This window comes from Musca autumnalis, unplaced genomic scaffold (assembly GCF_047663935.1).
Source record: "Musca autumnalis isolate F117 unplaced genomic scaffold, ASM4766393v1 scaffold_3, whole genome shotgun sequence".
NCBI classification, from domain to species: Eukaryota; Metazoa; Arthropoda; class Insecta; order Diptera; family Muscidae; genus Musca; species Musca autumnalis.
Genome location: NW_027411866.1, coordinates 101,770,240 through 101,795,131, shown reverse-complemented (window position 1 = coordinate 101,795,131; position 24,892 = coordinate 101,770,240). Strand labels below are relative to the sequence as shown.

At 36.1% G+C, this 24,892-nt stretch overlaps 1 protein-coding gene across 12 annotated transcripts in view; it reads right to left on the bottom strand.

Moving 5' to 3' along the window:
- sog (chordin short gastrulation) overlaps window positions 1-24,892 on the bottom strand; it is a 190,755-nt gene that overhangs the window by 144,547 nt on the left and 21,316 nt on the right. For 3 of the 12 annotated variants that reach the window (XM_073973283.1, XM_073973280.1, XM_073973278.1), the window contains exon 3: window positions 21,925-22,016. The exons of 8 other annotated variants lie outside the window; for them this stretch is intronic. The gene's annotated coding sequence lies outside the window, so the exon portion shown is untranslated. Of the gene's footprint in view, window positions 1-21,690; window positions 21,832-21,924; window positions 22,017-24,892 lie in introns of all 12 variants that reach the window. One more of the 12 variants, XM_073973281.1, reaches the window with a different exon arrangement.

The window sequence follows — 24,892 nt, the reverse complement described above, 5'->3', positions numbered from 1 at the left end:
AATTGTTTATGGTTTGTTTTTATAAAAAACTAGCGGATCCGGCGAACTTCGTCTCGCTATTAAGGAATAAAATTTCATACAAAAACTCAATTTTCGATTTTTCCAATTTTCCGACTTTTCCAGAGGGATTTCCCAAAATTTTCTTCCGTAAAGACCTTCTCCTCGAAAATGCGAATAACTGACAAAATTTTTTACAGAAATCGGCCTAGCCGTTCTCATTTTATGAATTACTATACATTTTTTACACCATTTTTATATATATAGATTATGTAAAACAAATGAAACAGAGAAAAACGAAAACGTGAATTAAAAGTGTTGATAATGATGATAACGACATGGACAAGCCCCCTAAACGTCTTTCAAAAGTAACATGAATATATTTTAAGACGACAGATCAAATTAGTATCTCGAAGGGAGGAATTGGTTTATACTTCATACGTCGTAATATAACGTACATACGATAAGAAAAGTCAGCTCCGATATTTTTCATTATAAGTAAAAGTCACATCTGTAAACTTCTTTATAAGAAAAAGTCACACACGATGAACTTTATATGATGGACTTTTTATAAGCAAGGTCATATCATTAAAAAGTAATCTCTTATTATCTCCGATGAATTTTTCTATCAGAAATGTCATCTTCGAGAAATATTCGCTTCCGATGAACTTCTGTATAAGAAAAAGTCATTTTCTTATTTATAAGCAAGTTATATCCAATGAAATTTTCTATAAGAAAAGTTATCTCCGATGAACCCGGATGGGAAAGAGAACAGCTCATCCGATACGTTTCCTATAGGAAAATTCATCTCATATGAGCTTTTCTGTAAAAAAAAAAAATACTCCAATATACTTCCAATAAGAAAAGTCACATCGGATGAAATTCTTTATAAGGAAAATTCATCTCTGATGGACCTTTTATAAGAGAATTCATCTCCGATGAACTTTTCTATAGGAAAAGTCATCTCCGATGAAGTTTTTAATAGGAAAAGTCATCTCCGACGAACTTTTCTATAGGAAAAGTCATCTCCGATGAACTTTTCTATAGGAAAAGTCATCTCCGATAGAAAAGTCCATCGGAGATTACTTTTCTTATAGAAAAGTTCATCGGAGATTATTTTCTTACAGAAAAGTTCATCGGAGATGACTTTTCTTATAGAAAAGTTCATCGGAGATGACTTTTCTTATAGAAAAGTTCATCAGAGATGACTTTTCTTATAGAAAAGTTCGTCGGAGATGACTTTTCTTATAGAAAAGTTCATCGGATATGACTCTTCTTATAGAAAAGTTCATCGGAGATGACTCTTCTTATAGAAAGTTCATCGGAGATGACTCTTCGTATAGAAAAGTTCATCGGAGATGACTTTTCTTTTAGAAAAGTTCATCGGAGATGACTTTTCTTTTAGAAAAGTTCATCGGAGATGACCTTTCTTATAGAAAAGTTCATCGGAGATGACATTTCTTATAGAAAAGTTAATCGGAGATGTCTTTTCTTATAGAAAAGTTAATCGGAGATGTCTTTTCTTATAGAAAAATTAATCGGTGATGACTTTTCTTATAGAAAAGTTCATCGGAGATGCTTTTTCTTAAAGAAAAGTTCATCGGAGATGATTTTTCTTAAACAAAAGTTTATCGGAGATGACTTTTCTTATAGAAAAGTTCATCGGAGATGACTTTTCTTATAGAAAAGTTCATCGGAGATGACTTTTCTTATAGAAAAGTTCATCGGAGATGACTTTTCTTATAGAAAAGTTCATCGGAGATGACTTTTCTTATAGAAAAGTTCATCGGAGATGACTTTTCTTATAGAAAAGTTCATCGGAGATGACTTTTCTTATAGAAAAGTTCATCGGAGATGACTTTTCTTTTAGAAAAGTTCATCGGAGATGACTTTTCTTTTAGAAAAGTTCATCGGAGATGACTTTTCTTTTAGAAAAGTTCATCGGAGATGACCTTTCTTATAGAAAAGTTCATCGGAGATGACATTTCTTATAGAAAAGTTAATCGGAGATGTCTTTTCTTATAGAAAAGTTAATCGGAGATGTCTTTTCTTATAGAAAAGTTAATCGGTGATGACTTTTCTTATAGAAAAGTTCATCGGAGATGCTTTTTCTTAAAGAAAAGTTCATCGGAGATGATTTTTCTTAAACAAAAGTTTATCGGAGATGACTTTTCTTATAGAAAAGTTCATCGGAGATGACTTTTCTTGTAGAAAAGTTCATCGGAGATGACTTTTCTTATAGAAAAGTTCATCGGAGATGATTTTTCTTAAACAAAAGTTCATCGGAGATGAGTTTCCTTATAGAAAAGTTCATCGGAGATGAGTTTCCTTATAGAAAAGCTCATCGGAGATGACTTTTCTTATAGAAAAGTTCATCGGAGATGACTTTTCTTATAGAAAAGTTCATCGGAGATGACTTTTCTTATAGAAAAGTTCATCGGAGATGACTTTTCTTATAGAAAAGTTCATCGGAGATGACTTTCCTTATAGAAAAGTTCATCGGAGATGACTTTTCTTATAGAAAAGTTCATCGGAGATGACTTTTCTTATAGAAAAGTTCATCGGAGATGACTTTTCTTATAGAAAAGTTCATCGGAGATGCTTATAGAAAAGTTCGTCGGAGATGACTTTTCTTATAGAAAAGTTCATCGGAGATGACTTTTCTTATAGAAAAGTTCATCGGAGATGCTTATAGAAAAGTTCATCGGAGATGACTTTCCTTATAGAAAAGTTCATCAGAGATGACTTTCCTTATAGAAAAGTTCATCGGAGATGCTTATAGAAAAGTTCATCGGAGATGACTTTTCTTATAGAAAAGTTCATCGGAGATGACTTTTCTTATAGAAAAGTTCATCGGAGATGACTTTTCTTATAGAAAAGTTCATCGGAGATGACTTTTCTTATAGAAAAGTTCATCGGAGATGACTTTTCTTATAGAAAAGTTCATCGGAGATGACTTTTCTTATGGAAAAGTTCATCGGAGATGACTTTTCTTATAGAAAAGATCATCGGAGATGACTTTTCTTATAGAAAAGATCATCGGAGATGACTTTTCTTATAGAAAAGTTCATCGGGGATGAATTTTCTTATGAAAAAGTTCATCGGAGATGACATTCCTTATATAAAAGTTCATCGGAGATAATTTTTCTTATAGAAAAGTTCATCAGAGATGACTTTTCTTATTGAAAATTTCATCAAAGATGACTTTTCTTATTGAAAATTTCATCACAGATGACTTTTCTTATAGAAAAGTTCATCTGAGATGACTTTTCCTATAAAAAAACTTCATCAGAGATGACTTTTCCTATAGAAAAGTTCATCGGAGATGATTTTTCCTATAGAAAAGTTCATCGGAGATGACTTTTCCTATAGAAAAGTTCATCGGAGATGACTTTTCTTATAGAAAAGTTCATCGGAGATGACTTTTCTTATAGAAAAGTTCATCGGAGTTAATCGGAGATGACTTTTCTTATAGAAAAGTTCATCGGAGTTAATCGGAGATGACTTTTCTTATAGAAAAGTTCATCGGAGATGACTTTTCTTATAGAAAAGTTCATCGGAGATGACTTTTCTTATAGAAAAGTTCATCGGAGATGACTTTTCTTATAGAAAAGTTCATCGGAGATGACTTTTCTTATAGAAAAGTTCATCGGAGATGACTTTTCTTATAGAAAAGTTCATCGGAGATGACTTTTCTTATAGAAAAGTTCATCGGAGATGACTTTTCTTATAGAAAAGTTCATCGGAGATGACTTTTCTTATAGAAAAGTTCATCGGAGATGACTTTTCTTATAGAAAAGTTCATCGGAGATGACTTTTCTTATAGAAAAGTTCATCGGAGATGACTTTTCTTATAGAAAAGTTCTTCGGAGATGACTCTTATAGAAAAGTTCATCGGAGATGACTTTTCTTATAAAAAAGTTCATTAGAAATGACGTTTCCCATAAAAAGCCGATCGGTGTTGACTTTTTTAAGAAAATTTGATTGAACATTAATTTTCCTACAGAAAAGTTCGTTGGAGATGAGTTTTTATAGACGGGTTCTTCTTTAAGGAAATTTCTTCGAAGAAGAATAGACGAATTCATCATTTATATATAAGTGAGTACAGACTCTATCTGCAATCACTGATCTGAGAAGATTTTTAACAAACAAAGTTAGTTAAGCAGTTAAGCAAAGAGGTAGATAACCGGGGTGCAGTGTATATAAAATAATAAAACTTATAATTATGAACTGTCAATCCCTGACCATGGATATTTGATTAATGTTGCGTGAACCACATTGGGTGAACAACAACTCAGCTGCACTTGAATTATAAAAAATACTGTCATACTTTTTGTCATTCGTTTTTCAAACGATTTGCTGCAATTGGAAAATTGATAAGGTAGGTCGTATCACCCCAAACAAGTGTCTACAGCTCGCACACAGGTCTGGGGTGCTGTCGTGCACATTTACACGAATCTATCTATTAGTGTCTGTTTGTCTCAAATTGTACTTTAGCGTCATTTAATTCAATTAAATTAAAAAAAAAATAAGGAAGAGGCAATATTTGTTTAAATGTTATAAATAAAGAAATAAATAAATAAACGTGGAAAGGTTGAGTTGAGGTTGAATATATAGACAGGACATAAGTTCATTATCCTAACTTGTATCTTTTTCTATATCATTGATGGCCAAAATCACACATTTGCAGGAAAATGTGTTGTTGCTGGCCATCTCTGTTCTATAGGCACTTCTTACAGAGCTTGGTTCTGTGTTTTGGTTTGTGCTAAACGAACTGTCCACTGTGTATGTTTGTAGAACAGAAATTAAGAACTATGTTCTAAATCCCATCTTAACCTACATTGAAAAACAATCGATACAAAACCCAAACATTAACCGCAAATGGCCTCTTGCGGTAAAAATAAAAATAGAAATGTATTTATACAATAATAATAATAATTTTAATGGCGCTACCATATGCGTACCATCAGTGTTAATCAGCACTCCACCGAAAAAAATTGCGAACAGGCGCCTTATCAAATTCCCCACCCCACTAAAATTAATGCCTGTCCCGTTGCTATCAATTGGTTTCTATTAGAATATGGAAGGGGCTATCAACGGTCACTATCATTTAATTAGTTTGAATTGTTGACAAGTCATAAAGTGCGATTTTACGGGTGTCAGTCATACAAAAACCACCAACAACTACTACTAAGTGACAAGCAGACACGAGGGGAGTAAATGTGACAATTAGTTTGGAAGGGTGACAAGTAATTAGAGAAAGAATTTTGCAAAAAAATGTCAATGTATCGTTTTATTACGTCGATACAATTTGCATAGAAAAGTCATTGCAAAGTTGGTGGTGGTATCTGGGAAACAAAAACGTTTTTTTGCACTTATGTATATAGTGATCGTGCTATTTTTTCCTTAAGTAAATAAAATGTTGATTACTTAGGAAGCGCCACTCAACCAGCAAAAAAAAAAAAACACCAACAACCATTCTGTTGCCTCAATGGTTGGGAAATATTCATTGAATACTGAATTTTGAATTGGACTGTTTGTTGGACGTTGGCGTCAACTAATTTGCTACTGCTCTTTTTTTGCTGTTGTTTATGACGCTGACGACGCCAATGATATGTTCCATAATGTGTTTACGTTTCAAGTAATTAGGTTGCGTACAAATAATTTATTTTTTTATTATTGTTTTTGGACAAAAATAAAAATGTTCTGAATGAAGCGTAGTTGATTTTTTTATTTTTCTTTTTGATTATGGCATTGTTGACTATTTTGATGTATAATAGGAATTTATTGTTGTGCACTTCTAAAAGAGATAACTAATTTGCGTTTTAAATTGTACAGTGGTGTGCAAGGTCAGTATTTGGCTTTAGATCTCGACGCCACTACCAAACCATTTGACCTTGAAATGGAGGATGATAGATACCAAACATCTATATGTATTAGGGGAACTTCAGAATTTTGGGCGTATAAACTTGCCGACAAAGATATGGTGGATTATAATAAAATCTCAGAAGTTTTGCAGGGGAGGACCGAAATAGTCCATTTTGGAAGTGTGTCTTACTTTGGGAGTCATTCCTCTCGATAGGACCATTATATCATGAAACATGGACTTGCCCACGAAAAACATCATATCGCTGTAAACAGGACTACTGGGAGTACTTACATACTTAACTGGCCCATTACAGAACATTTGTTACATAAGCCGAACTAAGAAAAGATCTCCATTTTCTCTGCTTGTTGCTTCGCTTTCTGGAATACCGCGCCTTCTCATCTCTTCAACCACTTGTTTGCTTCATCTAAGCTTAGGCCTGCCAATTCTGCGTGTACAGCCATGTGGCACATACACCTTTTTAGCGGAAACATCATCGCTCATTCTTATGATATAGCCTTGCAAACCAAATCGTTGGATCTCGATACTTTTATCTATACTGATGTCGTTGTATAGCAGATACAGTTCGTGGTTCATGCGACGTCGATATTCACCGTCAACACAGATTGGTCCATAGATCTTTCGAAGATTTTTTCTCTCAAACGGCAGTGCCAAGGTAGACGAAGCCTTTTAATACTTCAAAATTATAGCAACCAACGTCGACAGTTGATCCGACCTCTATGGACCCATTGGGCGTCGACACCATCAACTTGGTCTTCTTGCCGTTTGCCGCCAGACCCACTCTAGCAGATTCCCTTTCGACTTTTACAGAGGTATCTGTTATTTCCTTTATCGATCGACCCATGATGTCAATGTCATCGGCATAAGCAAGTAACATATTGCTGTTTGTATATCTTGTGCTACTTCTTTTGACCTTCGCAACTCCTATAACCTTTTCCAGCAGAATGTTGACTAAGTCACACGACATTCCGTCTCCTTGTCTGAAACCTCTTTTGGTACTAAACTCGTCGGAGAGGTTCTTTCCTATGTGAACTGAGGACCGAGTATCAGTTAATGTACTTCTACAATGCCGAATGAGCTTTGCAGAGATGCTAAATTCAGACATGGCTTGGAATACCTTTAAACGTAGGGGGCTGTCGAAGGCTGCTTTATAATCGACAAAAAGGTGGTAGGTGTCGATCTGCATCTCTTGGGTCTTCTCCAGGATTTGCCGCAGGGTAAATATCTGGTCAGTGGCGGATTTGCCAGATCCAAAGCCGCATTGGTATGGTCCAATTATCTCATTGACGAGGTACTCGTTCTTCCTGACAGATGAAAGCACCTTATCAGCGTGTCGCGGTTTTGAACAGCTCGGCTGGTAAGCTCCTGCTGCCTGATTATTCTTCAGCCGGTTTATTGCTGTCTGTACCTTATCTTGGCTGGGCGGTATACATTCAATACCATCTTCTGGAGGATGTGCCTGTACCAAAGCCATCTGGCTCCTGTACATCTTGATTTATTCACACTCCCGCCTTTCCATTTCGTTTTTCTTCTCTCCTTTTCTCCCGATACTTCCATCTATCACAATATGATCAATTTTATTTCTTGTTCTTTGATCTGGACACAGACAGACAGACAGCCAGATACCCTTATGAATATTGAGATGCTTAAATCTGGTACTGCTAACTACAAAATTTTTTGCAGCTGCAAAGTCTATCAGCCTCATACCATTGTCAGATGGTTCACTGTGGAGACTGAATCTCCCGAGTGTTGAGCCAAAGATATTCTCCTTTCCAATTTTGGCATTAAAATAGCCTAGTATAATTTTAATGTCATGGGCAACGAATTTTAGCGAGTCTTCCATTTTCTGGGGTGAAGATGGAGACTAGATGTTTTAACTTCCGATTAAATACAAATCCGCAACCAAACTCATGCTTTAAAACAGTGCGTCACCTTTAGGTGTTGTTGTGACGCTTTTCCCAATCCATTGTATTTCCTGTATGGCAGTAACGTCAGACTAGTATTGTGAACATTTTAGGTGCAAATTCGCAGATCATGGTCCTTAAAACGTTTGCGGGGTTCGTGAATTTTAGAGGGGTTTGTTTTTCTTTTCTTTCGTTTTTTCATAGTAGGCTGCATTTTCTAGGGGAGGGTTACTAACCCGAGGGAATGGGCCGATATGGCCCATAAAATATTACGAATCGGTTAATCTGTTCTAAAGTTGTCGCGCACTCCAGCCAGCCAGACAGACAGACGGAAATTGCTAAAACGTTGAGGCTCCAGTGACCCCTCTTACTACCGCTCAAACTTTGGCAATCTTAAAATCTAATAAAACTAAACATTTTAGGGGTATATAAAAATCCGACATCGATTTTTTAAAACCACCCTAGTCTACATAGTGAATATATCGACAACTCCAAATAATAGTATGCTAAGTCTAAAAAGTCAGTTTTGCAGGAGAAGCTCTCAAAGTGTGGACATTTTTTTGAACTTCAGTACTATGCTAAGTCAATATTTGTTTATAACTTCTGTTCGGATTGTCCGATCATTACCAAAATTTGACAGAATTTAAGTTAAAGGACGTTCGACACCTCCAAATAATAGTTTGCTAATTCTGAACAGTGAGTTTTGCAGGACAAGCTCTAAAAGTTTGGAAATTTCTTTGACCTTCAGTACTATGCTAAGTAAATATTTGTTTATAACTTCTGTTCGGATTGTCCGGTTATTACCAAAATTTGACAGAATTTAAGTTAAAGGACGTTAAATATAAAACTGTATAGAACTTGAAAACAGGCTAAGTCGACTTAGCATACTATTGTTTGGAGGCGTCGATATGTTGTTTGGTGAAGAAGTGTTATGACCTTTAAGAACCCTTAATGCCATATTACGGGTAGTTCAGTTAAAAAAATGTAGCTAAAACCCACATAATACCCACATATTATATGGGGGCTATACAGTCGTCCGTTTTGCGATTCTCAGGCTGGGCAAAAACACCATACTTTTCAACAGTGGTAAAATACCTACCACCACGGGTGCCACCGTGATGCAATGGTATGCACGCCCGCCTTGCACGCAGAAGGTCGTGGGTTCGATTCCCCTGCCAGACAACATCAAAATTTTTTCAACGGTGGCAAAATACCCCTCAGTAATGTTGGCGACATTTCCTGAGTATTTCAGCCTTGAAAAACTTCTCCATATGTGTAAGACACCACAGACACGCCGTTCGGACTCGGCGATAAACAGTAGGTCCCATATCATTGAGCTAAATATGAATCGGGGTGCACTCATTGATGTGAGAGAAGTCTCCCTTGTCCCGTATGGGATGTTGTGGAAAAATGTTTTTTGTTTTGTAATATAGGCGACATTTCCTGAGTATTCCAGCCACGTAAAACTTCTTTAAAAGTGGTGTCGTAAGACACGCGGTTTGGACTCGGCGACAAAAATAGATGCCATATTATTGAGCTAAAATGAGTCGGCATACAGTTATTGATATGAAAAAAGTATCTCGTGTCGCTTCGGGGATGTGTATGGGAACATATGTACATACCTAAACATAGGCCTATGTTGACAATTTTTGGTGAAGAAGTGGTGTGACCCCTAAGATGCCAAATTAAAGCTAGTTCGGTTAAAAATTGTAGCTTAAATCCTCAAGATATCGAAAATCGAGGGGTACCGTTATATGGGGCTATACCTAAACGTGGAACAATATTATCAATTTTTTAAGGAGAAGTTGTGTGGCCTCTGGGAACCTCAAATGTCAAATTACGGGTAGTTCAGGCAACAAATGTAGCAAAAACTTAAAGATAACAAAAATGGAAAGGTGAGTTATATGGGGATATACCTTAACCTAAACGTATATTGAACATTTGTGGTGCAGAAGTATTGTGATTCCTAAGAACTTCAAATCCAAATTACAGCTAGTTCGGTCAAAAATTGTAGCTAAAACCCTCAAAATACCGAGGTACCATTATATGGGGGCTACACCAACAAATGGGCCTATATTGAGGAATTTTAGTTGTTGTAGTATCAGTTATCCTGCTTTATCTGTTCCGGGCCGATCTCCAGTTCTAGGAATGTGGCTGATTCGATGGGATGTTACCACAAATCTACTGGAGTTAGTTGAGTTAGTCGTTTGTCGTGGCAGCTGATGTTTCTCAGCTGCAATACGAGTATATAGGGGGGTTCTTCGAGGACAGCATCCACATGATAGTTGTTTATGGCATCTGCTACTGCATCTGTGTGCATGCTACATATACCTGCTTAATAAGCTTGTTGATCTATGGGTTCTCTCTTATAACGTTGGATCTCTTTTTCTATGTCATGAATATCCCTCGTGACATGCCGCTGCCCACAATTTTCCGGCTCCGATTTTTGATATTTTGAGGATTTTGGCTACAATTTTGGCATTCGTTGTTATCTCCCTAGAGTCACTGGGATTGGCACGACAAAGCTTATCACGCTCATTTGCTAATCCCGTCGCATTTGCTGGGAAGTTTTGTCTCATTTCGGGTATTCAACCAGCAGGCGTATGGCGAGCGGCTGCAGCTGTGATGATATCTCAGAACGTCCTTTCTCCTACCCGAACATAAGAAGGGTTGGACAGATCTCTGAACCGGTGATTAGTGAACTCTCTCAACCTAGGCCAACTAGCTTTCCCTTTATAAAGATGAAATGAAAGTGCGATGTTCGGAAGTGATGAAATCGGGCGGAGTGCTGATGAAGAACATTGTAGGGACTTAAGGACCATTTTCCTACATATCGGCATATCGCGGAAAGATATGTCGTGCGCGGACGGAGCGATCAGGCTGTCGAATGGGACAACTAGAATCATGGGGTAGTGGGTGATCGAAATTCTGCTATCATCTCTGCCTGACTCCGCGGTCACTGGGGTTGATGAAAATGCGGCGTTCAGAAGTGATGATATCGGAAGGTCTACTGATGTAGACACTTAGGGGCAGATGGTCTGACCCAAGAGAAACGACGTGTTGCCAGGTGACTTCATTTGTCTGGAAGGGGCGTTCTCATTGACCGTGTAAAACGTAGGGCTATCAATCTGCTCAGCCAACACTGGACATTTCCGAGGACCGAATGCCACAACTCATGATGAGCATTAAGATCCTCCATGACCAAACGGTTATGACTTTCCAAGAGCGGCCAGATGTTGGACATATAACATCAAGTACAGCTATTTATCGGCGGAATGTATACGTTCAGCAACTCTACCTCGGCAGTTCCACACCTGACTGCTACTCACATACATTTAATGTACGGGTCATCAGAGCCAGGCTCAAGCGAGATAGGTCTGTATTGAACAGACTGGGGCAATAGGAAAGCCCCCACTTTCGCCATCATAACGCTGTAAGCTGCAGTTGCTGTGGAGCTTGGTTTCCTGCACCGCCGCGACCATGAAATTCTTACTTCGGAGCCAATGCATTAAATTATAAAATGGATGCATTTGCAGTCGCTGCGTGTGCGACTGCTGTTAGGGTGGACTGCGGGGGAGTAGCGTATTCTGATGACGACGATGACTCACTGCGGAATGTGTTCACGCAACAACATATTCCCTGTCGTAGTCCCTCACATGGACGAGTGCTAAACTACTCCTGAGATGCACCCAGTCCCGGCATCTATTGCATTTCACCGAAATTTGAGTGTAGTGGTTGCGGTGTGACAAACTGAGCATATCCAAATTGGTCGTGGTTTTCTTCCGACCCGGCACGCATCAAAAGAATCCGGAGCAAACATTCCGGGATATGTTGCTCCCAACACAGCAAAACATTGTACACTGCGGTGGGTACCGCTGGCCGGAACTCGGGTGTTGTGTGGTTCCGCGTCAATTTTCTTAAAATACCGCAAATCGGGAAATGGGGCCATATTAAAACAATTTTTGTCGACGATTTTTGGGTTTCGTGACTGCAGGGAACTCTAAATTTCAAATTACAGGTAGTTCGGTTAAACATTTAAACTAAAATCTTAAAAATTTAGAAGAATGGACCTGTGTTCTGTCCCAAAGGGGATTAAGTACCAATATTCAGGCATTTTAATAAGATAATTTGGCTAAAACCTTTAAACGACGAAAAATCTGGAGGTACCGTCCTACGGGGACTATATCAAAACATGAAAATATACTGACAAATTTCTGGAGAAGGTTTATTCGCCCCAAAGAGGACAAAATATATAATTTCAGACATTTTGATAAAATACCTAAAATCGGGATGACAAATTTCTGGGAAAAAGTTTTTTGGACTCAATGTGGACTAAGTACTACATTTCAGGCATTTCGGTAAGATAACACTATGCAACACTGAAAATGCAAACAACTTCTAGTATGCATTTTTTGAAAGATAATATTTAGACTACAAAACCCCTAGTAGGGTTTTGTCCTGTCAGATCCAGTTCGGATTTTATGGCCTCACCTAAACCGGGCTAAACCTACACTTTTTTGCATTTATCAGGCCTTTATCTCAGAAACGAATATAAATTAGGCCTTGCAGTCTTTAGCAATATTGTAGCCCTAAACTAGTAGAACTTATCTTTTGTGACAACCATATAAGAAAAACTTCATTTAAGGCATCAAAATCTATAATTCTTGTCAGTATCGGCTAAACTATTGGAAGTTGAACAAAGAAACCTTTTGCAAAAATCTTCCAAATAAAGTTCTCAACAATTCTTTAGAACATTCCAATACTCTAAAATGCTTACTTCATGTTGTTTCAGTGGTATTTTGCATTATATATTTTACAACACGTATTTCAAACACAGTTCACACCAACAGTTTATTCTCGCATTTTGGATTTCACTACATTATTGACAATTTAATAAAAATGTCAATGTCGTCGTTGAAAAATGTACTGAAAACAACGACATAGAGGTATTTTACAACAATGACATGTCCCGAAGAGTTGTGTATTACATCCCAGGGAATATTTTTCCAAAAGAAAATATTCAGAAGAAATTAACGGTTTTGGAGATACGGTGCGAAATGTATAAAAATTGTGGAATTTTTGCATTTATTTTGAAATTTGAGGCAATAAATGTAGTTTTTCGAGTTCATTATTTCTCCAAATATTTTATTCTTGTCTGATCTGACACAACAAATCCCAACTAGGGTTTCTTGTCGTTTGGGTCTGTACTTTCGAAAAATCCACAGTTCGAATTGTTTGCACAAGATCACCTTAAAAATGTTGCACAGTGTAATAAAACCTTCAAAATACCGAAAATAGGGAAATACCGTTCTGTGGGGGCTATATCAAAACATGGAAAACGAAACTTTGTTCTATGCTGTTCCCTAAAAATTCTAGTCCACTAAATAGGAATTTCACTAAAATGTAGCACTTGAGGGAAAATATCTCAACAATGGCAACAATCGTACCTACATAAGAAAAAAAAATAATGAACACAATATAGTTTCAGAGAAATAGATATTTCGTTTTCAAGAAATTTGCAAATATTACATATTTTCCAAAATTGGGAAAAAACGTATCTTTATGAGCACACCGCGCCCACACCTTCCAATATTTTGACACCATTTGTTGGTTTCTAAGTTTCAAAATGGTTACTATCGAATCTCATATAGAAATTAGCAATCGGTGACGACAAAAAAATTGGGTGTTTCCCAGGAAAATCGGTTTTGAACCACTGTGGGGCGAATATCTCGATGTGTGACAAACGCAATGACAAAGTAAAAACATAATTTCGGTCTTCTACCAGGCTCGCCATGTCATCTCTAACTTTGGGATAGCACATATTACCGTCAAAAGAAAACAATGCTGAAAAGATTCCCGATTATAGCATATTTGGTATTTATCCCACTCTATGAACTTTCCAACCACTGTCTTGGTATGAATTTTCAAGATCCAAATACAAAAAATGATCCATACATTGTTTGCTAATTGGTTTATGAAATAAAATATTTCTAAAGATCTCATTTTCTATTTAATTTAATTTTTTTCTTCTTTTTTTTTTTGGAATAAATTTTTAAGTGTCTTTTTTATGACGACCACAAAATGGGGCATTTAATTGAAACATGAAAAATAACACTTGAAATTTGATTAATGACAATTAGTTCCTCCGAAACAATGGCGTTTCATACGGATGCTGGCAGAGAGCAACTCAAAACCGTATACCACGAACACAAAAAAAAACTAATCAAAATTGGAACAAAACAATTCCAAGGAAAAAATGAAAACTAAGAAAAATATCAACAAACAACAACAATGGAGCAAGACTCTTAAGAACATGTCATTGGAGATGGATGCTTGAATGAGTGGAAATAGTGTCCGTCTTTGTTGTGATGCTATATTTGGAAACGTCCTTCTGTGAATGGAGATTTTCAAGTGCAATCCAATGAATTATTTATCAATCAACACCTTTATCAAAAACAAAATAAAACTCCACGGCAGAGTAAGAAAATATTATTTGAAAGAATGAGGAGAATTCTGGTAATAAAATCTCATTGAAAAACATAATCCATTGGAATCTGCAAAAGAGGGACAGGCAGTGTAGAAGCAGCAATTTTTTTATTTCAAGAAAAATACCACAACAAGATACCCCCTCCACTCGGCCAAAGAGAAATAGGGGAGCTTGAACAATTTATGAAATTTAATATTTATGACACTTACAACAATAACAACAAGAAGAAGAATAAGGAAAAAAGGAGCAGCCACAACCACTGCCACCAACAACAATAATAAGGGTCATTTTAACTAGACACAGTGAAGTAGTGATCACCACACCCAAGGAGAACAAAATCAATGACAGTATTGAGATGTGTTGCACAAGTGTTTGGTTGGCAATCACCTCAAATAGGATACCGAATAACAACAATCACCAATCAACCTCATCATATGGAATAACACTTTGGCCACACGTTGTTTTTTTCTACAATTTATTCAATGGCAATGACAGTCGTCGGCATTGAACAAAATCTAAAATCATTGTTTTCAATGTTTTGATCATTGTCGCCACAAATGTCTACACACATATCGTCCTTTCAATTGATGTAAATCAATGTCAAATGGTAGATGAGGTTGAACTGTGGAAAGGAATCGATAAATTATTCTAAAATTTGGAGTAGCTGCAGCGTTAAGAATAAAAAAATACTATTGGTACGCAAATGGTACCGAATAATCTATAAAATATTAAAGTGGTATTTTCTCCAGAACATAATTCAAATACGAAAGGGGATTTGAATTTAAGATTTGCAATGGCTAAAACTATCGCGGACACACAAAAACTTCATTCAATAAAGGTAGAATTAGTTATGACATAACCATAACGCCATAAGGCCATATCAATCAGCTGATTGAACCAATCCTATGCAAATCAATGTATTCGATTAGTAGTGACATAACATAATACCATAGCCATAAAGATAACAATAAGAACCAAATGGTTTTTGGGTTATGTCATGACTAATTCTACCTTAATATCCATTTGTACCAGCATTACAAAAATTGCTAATCCGTTTTTAAAATCGAAAAATGCAGAAATTGTTAAGATGTTTAAGATAAACTCCTAAATAAAACAACAAAACAAACGTTAATAAATGTTCCTTTATGTTATCGCAAAAAAAATATTAAAAATTAGTAGATTCTTGCAGTAATGGAACAGGCGAATATGTAACTTTTTATACCCTCAGCCTTTAGGCTAAGGAGGGTATATACTAGGGTTATGACTTTTTGACATTTTTCCTCAAAAATGATTTCCTGTAGCAGGGATGAATGAACTTTTGCCTATTAATCACTATGCTATCGTTTATTCCATTAAAATATAAAAACAATTCACGCACAAATCGATTCTAACAAAATAATTTTTTGAAAAAATACATGAAATGAAAAAAAAATTTTTTCAAAAAATTATTTTTTGTTGCACTAATGAATAAATATAAGCCTACCAATAACTATAATAACGTTTATTTCATTCAAATATCAAAAAAAGTCGCGAAAAAAGTCACTTTAAAAAAATTTTAAATTTTTTGTTTTTTGTTAAAAAATTATATTTTTGAATAAAAGCGTTTACGACATTTTTACGATTCTCAGAATTGAAGAAAAATAGTGAGAAATAAATTTTATGTCATTTTAATTATCTCATGTGGCTCTAAAGTTTATTTTCAATTATATATCTGTTTTCAGTGACTTCAAAAAATTGTCCATAATTTTGATAAATTCAAATATTAAAATCATTTTGTGCGTGAGGTTTTTTCACCGAATAACCTTATAATTAAGATTTTATGTAATCTTATGGCAAAACTCATCACGCTATGATACAGGGATATGAGGTTGTAAAAAAGTCATAACCCTAGTATATACACTTTGATACGATGAAAATGTGCCTCATCGAAATAATGGTTTTAGACCCCAAGTATGTTTGGACGAAATTTGTTTCAGACAATTTGGAGTCTGTCTGTCTGTCTGTCCTGCTGGCTGGAGCGCACGATAACTCTCGAACGGATGAACCGATTCTTTTCAAATTTTGGTTTTCGTAATATTTTGTCCAAACTTAGTTTAAGTTCGAAGGTGAGCTACATCGGTCCACTCCTTCCGGTACCTCCCCCACAAAAGTTCGAAAATGTTCGGAAAGTTTGTGCGCACGATAACTCTTGAAGGGATTAACCGATTTGGTTCATACATTGTATAACGTAATCTTTCTACCAGAGTAATATGAGGTTTCAATATGGTCTTAATAGGTCCACTCCTTCGGGTACCTCCCACACAAAATTTGAGAAAAGTTCAGTTTAGGGCCATCTCTCGAATCGCTTTGATTTTTGTTTTAGTAACTTGTATTCACTGCCTTCCATACGACGGTACAAGTTTCATCAGGGGCAAGTCCATAATTCCTGAGAAAATAGCAGGAAAGTTGCAAAAAACCCCTATGACTCCGTGTGAGGTGGTTGGAACGCTAGATAACTCTCGAACGGATCTGCCGGTTCGGTCCAAAATATGACCTTAGTAATATTTTGTCCAAATATAGATTAAGTTTGAAGATAAGCCATATCGGCCCCCTCCTTCAGGTACCTCCCCCAAAAAAGTTCAAAAATGTTCGAAAAAATTGTTCGTACGGTAACTCTTGAAGGGAGTGGCCGCATTTGTCTATACTTTACACATACTAATATATCTACCAGATATAGATCTGGTTCAAATATGGACTATATTTGTCCACTCCATCCGGTACCTCCCACACAAAATTTCGGATAAGTTCACTTTAAGACCTGCTATCGAATCACTTTGATTTTTGTTGAAGCAACTTGCATTCGCTGACTCAATTACGATGGTAAAAGTTTTTTTAGGGGCAAGTCCATACTTCTTGAGCAAACAGCCCGAAGAGTGTAAGAACCCCCTATGGCACCATATGTTGTGGCTGGAGATCCACTTCCATAACGGTCAATGCCAATCCATTCCTTGTAGTATCTCCTCCGCAAAACTTTTTGTCTTTAATCCTCTTCAAAATTTTTGTCGGTTCAAACGCCTAAAATATTTAAAACCCCCTAAATACATACGTATTTTGGGGAAAAATTATTTCAATATACACAGGCTGAGGGTATATCTCTGTCGGCAAAGCCGACTGATACTTTTTTACTTGTTATTTTTTGGTAAAATGACAAATTGAATTATTTAAAAAAAAATTAGAAAAAATTAGTTATTCGAGTCCCACTTCCAAATAGGACTTAACATTTTTTAATTTATCGTAGTTTTATACAAAAAAATCAAGAAAATCAAGGAGTACAATCATTGATAAAAATTTATTTTAAATATTAAAATGCGAAAATTGCGCCCAAACCCATTGTGTAATTTTTTTCTTCTTCTATTTTTATTAAATAGATGGCAAAAAAATCCAAAAAAAAAATTTATTTGGACCATATTAAAAAAATTATAAGTATTTTTTTACATATAATTTTTACGAAATTCGACTTTTTCAAGGCGCGATATCTCAGGAACCGTTAGTCGTATGTATGTATTTGCCTACTAATGCCCAAAATATCATTCATTTCATTTTATTATAAAAAAAGGTTCCGCACAGAGCACTTTGAAAAAAAATTTTGAAAATTTTCTATGAAATGAAAAAAAATGACTAAAATAACTTTTATTCCATTTAAATATTTAAAAAGGTCCCGCACAAACCACTTTTAATTTTTATGATATATGAAATAATGTTATATATAGTATAAAATTATATATATTTAATAATACGACGATAAAATAGTGCACGTATACCTTGTCTTCTGAAAAATATCTGCTTATAGTGACTTCAAAAAATTTTCAAAAGTTTTGAAAAATAAAAACCGAAAAAGCTTTTTGTGCGGAAGCTTTTTTCATCGAATCATTTTATAATTAAGATTTTATGTAATCTTATGTAGAAACTCATCACGCTGTGTTGCAGGGATATGAGGTTGTAAAAAAGTCATAACCTTAGTATACAATTTTCACCCAAAAGTTTGTCGGTATAGGTGCACGACTTCAAACAGACCCCATAGAACGGCACTTCGGTATTTTGAAAATTGTGGCCCACTAAAATGGCTGAAATTTGGTATTTAGTCTTCGACGGGGTATACAACTTTCCGCCTGAAAATTGTACGTCTTCATATAGCCCCCATAGGAGAGAACCTCGCGATTTTCGGTATTTTGAGGGCTGTGGCCTTAATATTCAACCGAAATGGCTGAAATTTGGTACTTAGTCTTCGACGGGTGTATAAAATTTTCCTCCAGAAATTTATCGGTATATGTATTATAGCACCCGATTTTCGGTATTTTGAAGGTTCTGACCTCAATATCCCCTAGAAATGGTTGAAACTTGGTAGTTAGTCTTCTTTGAGACTAGAAAACTCTTCCCCAGAAATTTGCCAGTATAGGTCCACGTGTTAGTATAGCCCCATAGTTCGGTACCTGCCAATGTTAAGTATTTTTAGGGGTTTAGGTCATTATCAATCCAAAATGGCTAAATTTTTTATTTAGTCTTCGATGGGGGTATAAACCAATCCAGAAGACAAATTATGGGAAAGAAGGTTACCTCCCGATTTTTGTTAGTTTGAAGGTTGTTGCATCAACACCCCTCCAAAATGGCTGAAATTTGACGTTTAGACCTCTTTGGGGCTACAAAAGCTTCCCCCAGAAATTTGTCATAATAGGTTTACAAGTTGATATGGCCACCATAGAACGGTATTTGCCTATTTTCTGTATTTTTAAGGTTTTAGCCTCATTTCAATCCCAAATGGCTAAAATTTTTTATTTAGTCTTCGATGGAGGTATAAAACATTTCAGAAGAGAAATTATGGTATAGGTCTACATTTTCATATTGCCCTCATAGAAGGGTACCTCCCGATATCGAAATAATGGTTTTAGACCCCAAGTATGTTTGGACGAAATTTGTTTCAGACAATTTGGAGTCTGTCTGCCTGTCTGTCTGTCCTGCTGGCTGGAGCGCACGATAACTCTCGAACGGATGAACCGATTCTTTTCAAATTTTGGCTTTCGTAATATTTTGTCCAAACTTAGTTTAAGTTCGAAGGTGAGCTACATCGGTCCACTCCTTCCGGTACCTTCCCCACAAAAGTTCGAAAATGTTCTGAAAGTTTGTGCGCACGATAACTCTTGAAGGGATTAACCGATTTGGTTCATACATTGTATAACGTAATCTTTCTACCAGAGTAATATGAGGTTTCAATATGGTCTTAATAGGTCCACTCCTTCGGGTACCTCCCACACAAAATTTGAGAAAAGTTCAGTTTATCCCCTAGAAATGGTTGAAACTTGGTAGTTAGTCTTCTTTGAGACTAGAAAACTCTTCCCCAGAAATTTGTCAGTATAGGTCCACGGAGGTTACCTCCCGATTTTTGTTAGTTTGAAGGTTGTTGCATCAACACCCCTCCAAAATGGCTGAAATTTGACGTTTAGACCTCTTTGGGGCTACAAAAGCTTCCCCCAGAAATTTGTCATAATAGGTTTACAAGTTGATATGGCCACCATAGAACGGTATTTGCCTATTTTCGGTATTTTTAAGGTTTTAGCCTCATTTCAATCCCAAATGGCTAAAATTTTTTATTTAGTCTTCGATGGAGGTATAAAACATTTCAGAAGAGAAATTATGGTATAGGTCTACATTTTCATATTGCCCTCATAGAAGGGTACCTCCCGATATCCGGTATTTTGAAGGTTGTGGCCTCAATATCCCACCAAAATGACTGAAATTTGGTGTTTAGTCTTCGTAGTGCGTATACAATTTTTCACCTAAAATTTGTCGGTATGGGTCCACGTCTTCATATAGCCTCCATAGAACGGCACCTACCGATTTTCGGTATTTTAAAGATTGTGGTCTCAATATCTCATCGAAATGGCTGAAATTTGTTAGTTAGTCTTCGTTGGTGGTATTAAACATACCATCGGAAATTTGTTAAAATACGTCCACGTGTTGATATAGCCGATACCTCGATTTTGTGTATTTTAAAGGTTTCAGTCACATTATCTTAACCAAATGATTGAATTTTGGTATTTAGTGTTCTTTGAGTCTACAAAACTTCGCACCAAGAAACTTGTCGGTATAGAGTCAACGTTTTGATATAGATCGCATAGAATTGTACCGTCCGATCTTCTGTATTTTCAAGGCATTATCCTACAGGAATGTAAAAATTCGGTATATAGTCTTCTTTGGGGATATACAACATTTCTGCAGAAATTTTTCGGTAGAGGTCCACGTTTTGATATAGCCTCGATATTTTAATGGTTTTAGCCATATTTTGTACCGAAATGTGTGACATTTGGTATTAAGTACTCAATATGGTTATAAGACATGCCTCCTGAGAATTGTGGGTATAGATCAGGGATGCGCTTTTTCTCCCTTACGCACACTGTTTTTTTTTTTTCCTTTTATTATTCCACTTGGGAACATAGGGCTTCTATAATACATTTCCATGTTAATCTATCTTGACATATTAATTTTATTTCATCGAAAGATTTATTTATTTTTTTAGATCATTATTAATGGTTCTCCTCCAAGTACGCACACACTGTACGTGAACAAAAACGAACGATAGACACCATTTGGTTGTTGCTTTTTTCACTCATATTCACACATGTTTTCGTTTTGATTGCATTTTGTTGCATAGATGCACGTTTTCACGGTTCACCGCTCGATGTGAAGTCTTTTAAATGATTAATCTGTATTGTAGTGACTGTAACATGGTATTTCGGATTCGCAATGGGTAGAAAAGCTCCGCGAAGAAAATTATCAATATAGGCTAATTTTGTTGTATTTTCCCAATATGAAGGTACCTCCTGATTTTACGTATTTTGAAGGTTGTACACTCATCGTCCAAATGGAATGACTGTAACATTGATTGTAGAAGACACCGGTGTGTTATTGGAATTAAACCATGTTTAAGGAAAGCTATATATATATAGTTTGTGTGGCGGAAGAACATATATTATAAGTTGGTTTTGGCCAAAAGTCTCGACGAGCTGAGTCGATCTGGCTATGTGTATCTGTCCGTCCGTCTGTCCATCTAAACATGGGAGCACGCTACAGATAGCAATTTTTGGTCGGATCGTCATAAAATTTTGGCTGTTGATGGGGGTCCCGCACATGAAGAAGGCTATTCATGTTGGTGCTGGTTGGATAATATTCAGGGGTCGGAATAAGCACAAAACGTATGTGGAAAAATTCAAAATTTTATTCACTGCGATATATCCACCTTAGTAGGGGCATTCCGGAAGCAAAGCCTATCAATTTTTCCACAAACATCCCAAACGGACAGGGGAGACTTCTCCCTCCCTATCAATAGAGGAAGGAAAAAATCTCCTTTACAATGATGCAAAATAGGTTGGTGTACATCCCACATTTCATCTTTTTTTATTTTTATTGAAGTATACTTGAAATATAGAAAAAGACGCCCAGGTATCCCAATTTAGAATTTGTGGAATTTCAATTATTTTTTTTCAGTTAGGGCTACGTCATTTGGTATAAAAGCCAGGCGGCGGCTGATAACTTTCGTATATCTAAAAGAAATGTTTTTCATTGAAAAGCTTTTCCACAGGGGTATTTTATTTTTTATTTCTTACTCTTTTCCTTACCCCCAGTACACCTACGACACTTCTGGTGGTACAATGGAATCTATGGCCTTGAGGATGTGTAACGCTAATGCGACGTTAACCTTTTGGAGATCCTGAAAAAGAAGAACGGAAACAATGTCAAACGAGACGCGATTGTAGGACAGAGTGGAAAATCAGACTTTATATGTATTTATAAGAAGAAAGATACTATCGCTCAATTACTCTCAGAGTGTCACATCTCAAAAAACTCAGTTTCCAGAAAAACGAGTTTTAAGTAGCCGACTGAAATTTGTGTTTTAGTGCTAAATAAACTAAAACAAGTAAAAAAGTATCAGTCGGCTTTGCCGACAGAGATATACCCTCAGCCTGTATATTAGAGTGGGGCGATTTGAACACCATCACGGGCGCCTGGAGTTTCTGATTCTTGGGATTGTACTGAGCAAAAAAGTCAACTAGACCATATGTCTACGGTGAAAATCGAGCCCCCGGATTTTGACTTGAAGTTTTTTTCAAGGATTTTTGGATATTTTGGCATATAACAACCAAACCACTGATATTTTCGGTCCAACACAAAGACAACAATTGTAGCCAAGACAATAATAAAGAACTCTCTAGTACATCGCAAAAGCATTGGAACGCTCCTTCAGGCAGTTATGGCCTCGAGAAGGTGCACATTTTTCGGAAAATATTGATAAATGACACTGTGCTACAAAATGGGACTCAAATTCAGTGGGTGGAAAATCCTTTTTGGAGATGAAAGCCCTTGGTGAGTGTACTAAGGACCCAAAAGGAAATTTTCACCTTAGGTCAAGTTTCCGAGATATCGCGTGATTAATGGTTTAATTTTGGCCCCTTAATTTGCGAGAAAATAGCTTTATATCTCTGTTAAGCGTTATTGTACCTTCATTTTGAGATTACACGTCTTCAGTCAAATCGAGTGGTGAATCTTTTTGTAGAATATTTCATCCCTCTAACTCAATTCCTTCCATGTCCTTTTCGTCCTTTATTTTTTGAGCCGTAGTAAAAGTACCACAAGATGAGATTTTACAGCATCCAAATATTCTACAAAAATGTTGTTCAGAAGATTTTAGGTACGGTTCTCATTGACGACCAATCGATATTTCCCCGTTTTCATGGTCGTTTTTGACATTTACCCGTATTTTGTTGAGAAAACTATGTTTTGTTTTTATGTATATTCGTTATTGGTCTGTGGTGCATCTGAAATACTTACCATAAATAGCTCTTGGATAGGATAGATCCGGGTATCTAAATTTTTGAACCGGATATTCTGATATCAAAACCGATTTTGGAACCGGTTTTAAGTAACCGATTAATCGTATATGTATATCATTGGAAAACTAATAAAATGGTCAAGCAAATGACAGCAAGTAGAGATTGAGTGCCAATCTCTGAAATACCTTGGAATACACTTGCAAAGTAATTTGGCATGGAACGTACACATAGACTATTTAAAAACGAAAGTATCGCCAGCTATAGGCATATTGCACAAATTCAAAAATACTTTTGATGTAAAAACAAAGCTGTTGCTGTACAACTCACTAGTTCAAAGTCACTTAAGCTATATGGCTATGATATTTGCGTATAAAAATAGCACACATTTGAAATCGTTGCAGAGGCTCCAAAACAAGGCGTTGAAGGCTGTCTATAACTTACCAAAGTTGCATCCAACCGATGACTTATATACTAATGTAGCAAAGAATATCCTGCCAATATATGGAATATATAAATATCAATTGCTTACATACATGTTTAAGGTTACGAGGAATATGGGATCCCGTTCGATACAATTTTCCGTTAATCAAACTGCGATTGACACAAGAAATAGTTCGAATTTAAAGGTGAAAAGATGTCGATTGGAAATTACCAAACAAAGGATTGAACATGAAGGTTGTTTAGAGTTCAATAACATTCCTAACTTTTTAAAGAATTTATTGAGAATATCTACTTTTAAAAGAGATTTAAAATCATTTTTATTGCGTAATACAGAAATGCTTCTGATGTAAATTTCTTAAAAAAAAACAAAAAAAAAATATTTATATAAATTATACATGTATTAAAACACGTTCAAGTCATATTGTTAATTTCTAAACGATTTGTCCCAATAAAGCCTAGAAGGCGCTGGGACAATATATAACATATGTACACAAATATTTATGAATAAATGAACATACTCAAAAAAAAAAAAAAAGTGTATATACCCTCGTTAGCATAAATGCTGAGGGTATAAAAACTTTTGTGTTGATTTATGCCAAACACTTAGAGAATAAGCTGTAACTCGTGGAGTTTTAGAGATATCAACATGAGTTATGCCACTCTTTTAGTAAATGACCGTTATGATGGAAGCAAGCTGTTGACAAGATTCTACATCACAACAGACAAAACGCCATTTTGGAAGTTATGTCCGAATGTAGATTTAGTTGATGTAGACTGCCACTGACGTAGCCAGGGGATCCGTGATCTACGAATCTGCCCCCTGGAATGTCCGGACTCTTTATAGAGTAGGTACAGTGTGCACACGGGCGAATTATCTTGAAAAGTACAAGGCGGATATTATGGCCTTACAGGGAGTGCGATAAAATTGGACCTACGTAAAGATCACAAACAATTACTCACTGTAATATAGCTGCCATGAAAAAAAACATTAGTAGTCGGATTTATGGTAAATCAGACAGTTAAAAACCTGGTCTCCAGATTGATGAGAGAATTCTCACAATCCTTATAAAAGCAAAGTTTGTTTAATATATCTGCGCTCATACCCCGTCCAAAGAGAAAGATAGAGCATATGAGCGCTGCCCTGATCATTACAATAAGATTGTGGAGAAAAATATCTTTGGTCTCACTGTCGGTAAATTCGGACTTAATGAGGTAACTCCGACAACGGTAGTGAGCAGCACCAGGTTCCAACACCTCGACATATACAAGACCATGTGGTTGTCCCTAGATGCGAAAACGAAAAACCAGATTGATG